General features: G+C 29.9%; 1 long non-coding RNA gene across 2 annotated transcripts; it reads right to left on the reverse strand.

The window, feature by feature from the left end:
- Positions 1–2,410: 2,410 nt before the first annotated feature.
- Positions 2,411–4,922, reverse strand: LOC126833106 (uncharacterized). 2 transcript variants are annotated; one of them, XR_007684861.1, is made up of 4 exons: positions 4,807–4,922; positions 3,252–3,357; positions 3,066–3,192; positions 2,411–2,973 (listed from the first exon to the last, which is right to left on the reverse strand). It is a non-coding gene; the product is annotated as an uncharacterized LOC126833106 (long non-coding RNA). The 2 variants fall into 2 exon arrangements; XR_007684860.1 differs by having other exon boundaries at positions 4,792–4,922.
- Between the last annotated feature and the right edge of the window lie 1,515 nt (positions 4,923–6,437).

The following is a 6,437-nucleotide window of genomic DNA, read 5'->3' on the forward strand; positions in this document are numbered from 1 at the left end:
AATTAGGTTAATTTAAATTTATAATTTGTGTTGGACTTTTTTCACGGCAATAGGATGTTGTTACATACACATATTAAATACTTGTTTTGTAAATAAATAATCAGTGTTAAATATTGTATTTGTAGAACATTACACTTCTTATAAAGTTAACCCTAAAAACTTTATGATACCAACAGACATATTGTCAATTATGTATAGTGCAATATTTGTTATATAAATATTCAACAGCTTATAAACATATCGTTGTACAATATAGATAACTTTATTATAATTAAAAATACTGTTTGTAGACATATAAGTTATAACTACTGATACCTACGAATATGTGTTAGTCAGGTTCGTTATTTGTAATACAATTTTTTGAAATATGTAGTAAAAACATTTTTTTACAAATTCTTTACAGTTCTTTGCTATACAGCTGTTTTGGTGAAATGATAGATAGTGTTGTAATAAATACATTGTAAATATATTAAAGATCAAAATCTACACTTAAAAACAAATATCTAAATTCATTTGGTTTTTCAGATAGTCGGGTTCCTAAACTTCGGGAGAATTAATAATAAATATAAATCTGTAACTAGTCTTCATTGTTTGTTATCTATTTAAGAAAATGAAATGTTCCAATTGTATAAAGCAATAATTATAAATGTTCATTTAGGAAAATTTAACAAAGTTTAATGTTCAAAAAAAGTATTTGCTATAATTTTTTGTAATATGTTAACAAAAAACACAAAACAAAAAATACAAAATATTATAAAATGTAAATAGTTGAAGTGTTGATTTTTGAACCAATTGTACAGTTGTAAGAACAGTGTAACCCAGAAAAATACTGCATATTTACTTATGTGAAATAAAATAACATTATACTTTTTTATATGCTGTACATCACACAAAAACCAAAACAATATAACAAACGATAAAATATTATTAAATCTTCATATAATAATATTTTACGTTTGAATAAATTTAAATAAATTCCATGTACTATACTATGCTGTTGCATATTCGAGGGATGTGAAAAGCCCTCTTTTATAATAATATTCAGAGGTTGTGCCAATTATAATTTAATGTCCGCAGTTGGGTTTACCTTAAACTTGAGGGTCAAGATACGAAGTCCTGAAATACGTTTAGTTTATACCTGTTTGGTGGATTTTAAAATCTATACCAGTTAATACCTTTATTGTACATATTAATTACTATAGATTGAAATACCAATGTAAATTATTGAAGGTATTGTAGAAAATTGCCAAACATAATAAACTGTTTTGATATAAAATATTCTCCTTGGGCTTTTATAACTAGCGCCTCTTCTGTCCGGACAACACATTTTATTAAAAATATTATTTTGCTACGTATACTTAGAACTTATAAATTAATTTCATATCCTTGTGCTTAAGATGTTTTTTTTTTTACATATGGAATTGACGACTTTTTTTTAATGGGCTCAAATATTATTATAAGTATTTCAAACAGTAAGACCTTTTTTTTAAAAAATTATTTTATATTCCTTTAATCAAATGTGGTATATTGGTGTGGACTAAAAAATATCACTAAAATCGAAAACATATTACCTATACATATTTGAAGGTAAACATTTTAACACGGTTACAGTTTTCGAAAAGTTGAAATTATAACCTATATTTTTATTTTATTTTATTATAAAAGCATATTCTATTTTACTCGTACATTCTAAATATACTCTATCATGATTTGTTTAAAAAAAACCCAAGAAAATAGAATTTATACCTTCACCGTTGAAGAAGTAGATACTCTATTTATTACTATACTTTTTTAGTAGGGCAAAACTGGAAATAAGACCAATATTATTTTGTGTTGTATCTTGACCCCCTACCCCAAAAGGGATGGCATTTTTATTGTTAAGTATAGTTTTTGGCATTTTGCTCCGAACCCACCCTACTGGCATTTTTTTATATTCATTTAACTCCTTTTGGGAATATTGTGTTGATCTATCATCGTTATTATTGTGTTTAGTAATTGTAAAATGTATTGTCTACCACAGAAACCTGTTCAACACATATTTTAAGTTGTGTTATTTATTCGTCTCGTGATGTTAAAACTCTTTATTAAAATACGAGAAAATATACTTTGATATTGTGAAGTTTAGTGTACATGTTTAAACAGTCACCTATTGCATACACAAATGCTTGCACGAAGTAAGCATTCAAAAACAAAAACAATATAATTATAATTGATTTTATTACTATGTCAATTAATTCTCACAAGCGATTCGTAGTTATTATGCATAAATTCATATCTAATAATATTACCAATATAACATCAGTTAAGTTAAATTATTTTATGTCTCTATTGTTGAAAAGATATCAAAGATTTTGGTTTTTTTAAAGCCCATTACTTTAAACGTAAAAAAAATTAAAAGCATGTAAGATATTCTATACAAATCTAAATGATTTGGTTACTAGATTGAATCGACTGAAAACGGTTGTTTTAAAAATATTTTCAAAATTATATTGTTATATACCTTGGCAATGATTTTATATAATTTTATGATTCAAGATCGAATGATCTATTAAACTGATTAAAAAAAAAAATACAATACGATACAGTTATTTTAAATACATGATATCTAGAAACAATAAAAAAAATACACTCAAGCATGTTTGGGTTTTTATTTTAACTTTTCTTTGAAATTCGCATCACACACGTACACGGATGTGGCCCGGCATCTCTGACAGGATATTTAACGTCACTCTGCACTCAATTAGTAAATTCTGAAATAGGAAGATGATTTATGAAAATAACTTTGACGGCATTTAAAAAACTGAGCATAAATCGCTTTACATACATTGTTCAAGCAAAAGAATACGTATTTCTTTAAAGTTCTGAGGTCGGCAGAAACTGGAACATCAGCATGTTGAACAATTCGCTGACACGATTCGTCATTGACTCAAGTACGGTTGATTTAAGATCCTCATCAACGGGCTTTGTTGTCGTCTAATATTTCATAAATACATTATATATTAGAAAATCGGTAGACAATATTGTAAACAATTTGACGACGGCCTATGATGTAATCAAGTGCTTACCCTGAGCCTTTGTTTGACAACATCTAATAGTCGATTTTCATTTTTGATGTGATTTATGAGTACAACTTCTCTGATTGAACCACGGACAACCTGGCTCACCATTAATTTACGTTGTCTGATTAACCGTCTAGAAAATACGCTCGAGTTATAATGGAAATAAAATAGTAAGTATAAAAAAAAACTTACTGCAAACCTTCCCGATTTATTATTTTTAATTCGATCAAAAATTGGCTCTCAATATCTTCTGCTTGATTTTCGGATTGTGACATAGTGGTTTATTGATTCCTTCGACCTTGAAATATATCATAAAGAGTTAATTAGTAAGTGCATATATCACAAACTGCAGGATGCTAATTGGGGGTGACCGAGTGATAATACGTGCAGGGGTGCTAACCTCTATTTTCCTTTGCCCTAATAGGCCGTCAATATTTCACAAATGCACCGACGCGAGTGCTATCTTGTAGGCACTTAACCTTAACACATATACTTATTGTGCTGTAAATTGTACAGATTGTATTTGATCTCAATAAAAATTTAAAAAATAATGACAGCAGGTAGCGATAATTCTAGATACGCATAGTGTCAAGTTCCCAATAATTTTTCAAGATAGCAGTCTAAATAGTTTGGCGAGAGTACTTTAAATACGAATACGAATATGTTTATTTTTGGTTGCTAACCCAAAATGAACAATTGGCTTATAACCATGGTATCCAAAGTAACCATAGTAACCGTTTGATTCGCATACTCTAAATTCTAAGCATAGTTCCTACCAGGGGGTCCCGTGATCCACAGAGCTTTATTTTTTTCAAAAACAATTTTTCTTATATCTACATAACGATAGTAGCAATTTATAAGCCTAGTTTTTATCATTGATACAGATGTCAAAACGAAACTATTAACAATAACTTTTGGCTAATCTCATAAGAAAGCCAAGAAAATGTCCGTATCTTTCACGAAACACAGGCGACTTTGTGAAATATTCACTGAACTCAATATGAATAAACGCGCATTATCTTTTGTCGGCTGTTTATAAAAACGTCCACTATTCGGAGGCTGTTAAATTTTAATACTCATCATGGAAAAGTTACGTAGCATTTATACTTCCCGAAAAATGGTAAACAACATGGCGGCGTACCATGACGGGTCATATTACAGCACGTATGCGCATTCTATATGTTATGTTGAGTTCAGTGTGAAAAATACGGCAAACATTGTCAACAAGCAACGAAAATACAAATGAAGACAAGTGAACTCCATTGGGATACACCGGACTATGCTGTAAACGCATTTGATTTAAATACAAATATATTAGGGTGGTCCCGCAAAACTTTTTTCCTACTCCTTAGTTTACACAGCTTAGAGCCTTTCGAACACCTACTGTACACCATGCCCAAAAGTCCTGTCAAAACTGGTAGTGAAAAATAGGCGTTTTTGGTATTATAAATACAAAGTTATCAGGAAAAAAGTCCGTATAGGTATGAAACTATACTAATACGGTAAAACCGTCAGAACTTCAGCTTAAGCCGAGGAGAAGGCAAAGTACTATGCGTTGATTTGCGCACGGTTTGAGTGTCGAAATCCTATAATAAATTCCCATTTTAACTACAACCCTTGTGAGGCTCGAGTTTAACATCGAAAATCAACTTTTTAAAGACCACTCTAATATATTATATTTATTTATATGTATATGATTTATTGTGGTTTATAATTAATAATAAAATATTACCCAATTGTACGTTACGCGTTTGTGTGTGAAATCCGTTTGACTGGCGTAGTCTGAACAAAGACGTGGATGGTTTTTTTTTTTAACAGAGAATGAATTGAAAACAGCCGCTCGACGTACAACTACACAGTCCTGCTAGCTGACGCCCTACTGTTCGATCGGCATACAATCGAGTAGACAATGGCCCGGGTTATCGCAGATGGCGCAACTGCTGTCGACGACCCCTTGAAAAAGAACTCGCTAGGGGTGCCGTTCTAAATCAATACGGCTTGTGGAGAGTGAATGTTGCGGGCATACCGCGAAATTACATTAGTCGTTGACGTCATCACAGGGAACTGGACGACAACTTTCTTTGCGAAATCATTACATGTCAAGTTACATGAAAGACAAGAATGTATTGTGACTGTCATCAGAATATGATTTATTTGAATCCTTTTTCTATAAGTTTTTTTCACTTAGGCATTCCGGTTTACAATTAGTATATTTCATTTTTACTGGTGTTAACACCTTTTGTCGTTTAACCTTGGCTTAATCAAATATTCGCAAAACCCATGTGGTATACTACCGTAATTTGTCTTTTACTTTTCGATATAAGTATTCGGTGCAAATCTGTGGATAGTATGTTCAAACCAGTTATACGATAAGGGTTAATCGTCTGTCTATAAAAATGTACAGTCATAGTTACCCATACATCGTAATTAACAATTTAATGAAAATATTTTCATCACCTGTTGACTGTAGTACATTGCTAGACAGTTATTCTGATGTAGTGATATATAGTGTTGTAAAATATATATTATACATATATTAAAGAATAAAATCTATAGAAACTTTAAAACAAAGATGTAAATTCAATTGGTTTTTTAGGTAGTCGGGTAAATTCATAAGAAATACAAATCTTCTTTGTTTGTTATTTATTTAAAATAATAAAACGTTCGAATTGTATTAAGTAATAATTATAGATGTTCATTTAGGATAATCTAACAAAGTTAATGTACAAAAAAAGTTTTTGCTGTCATTTTTGTAATACGTTGGTAGGGCTCTACCGTGCAAAAAAAAATATTCGGCAATTATTTATAATTACAAACAAGAAATAGAAAATACTATAAAACAAAATTTATTTAGAGTTCCTTTTGACCCAGTTTATTTACTCTTGTGAAACAAAAGAACAATATATTTAAAAAAATACTAATTTTAGCTTCGATGCGGAGCTAAGAAGGTATTGTTTTTACAATGATGTGGTTTTATTTTTTTATTTTTGTGGCTGGACCCACAAAATCTCGTAAACCGCTGAACCGATTTCTTCGTGTAGCAACTCTTAAGATCAGAAATCATAGCTGGAAGGTACTTTATCAGGCCAAAAATTAAAAAAGTCACCCCATCCCCATCAAAATCGAGAAAAACTCCTAATAAATGTACAAATTTTTCAACTTAAAATGACGATGATATTTAACTTTTTTAAAAATAGTCAAAAATGTTCCAAATTTATATGAATTGTTTTTTAAACATAGTATTATCAATGATCATTAACAAACAAACAAAATATCATAAACCATTTCCCTTTGAAGAGATAGAATTTTTTTCTTTATTTCACTTTTTCAAGCAAAGTTTTAGAGATTTAGATCTGAAAATTAGACCAAAGGTAGATC

The sequence above is a fragment of the Adelges cooleyi genome, unplaced genomic scaffold (genome assembly GCF_023614345.1).
Source record: "Adelges cooleyi isolate 19-005CV unplaced genomic scaffold, UGA_ACOO_1.1 ACOO_flye_CR_arks_rails_tigmint_CR_PRNA_18, whole genome shotgun sequence".
In the NCBI taxonomy this organism is placed as follows: Eukaryota; Metazoa; Arthropoda; class Insecta; order Hemiptera; family Adelgidae; genus Adelges; species Adelges cooleyi.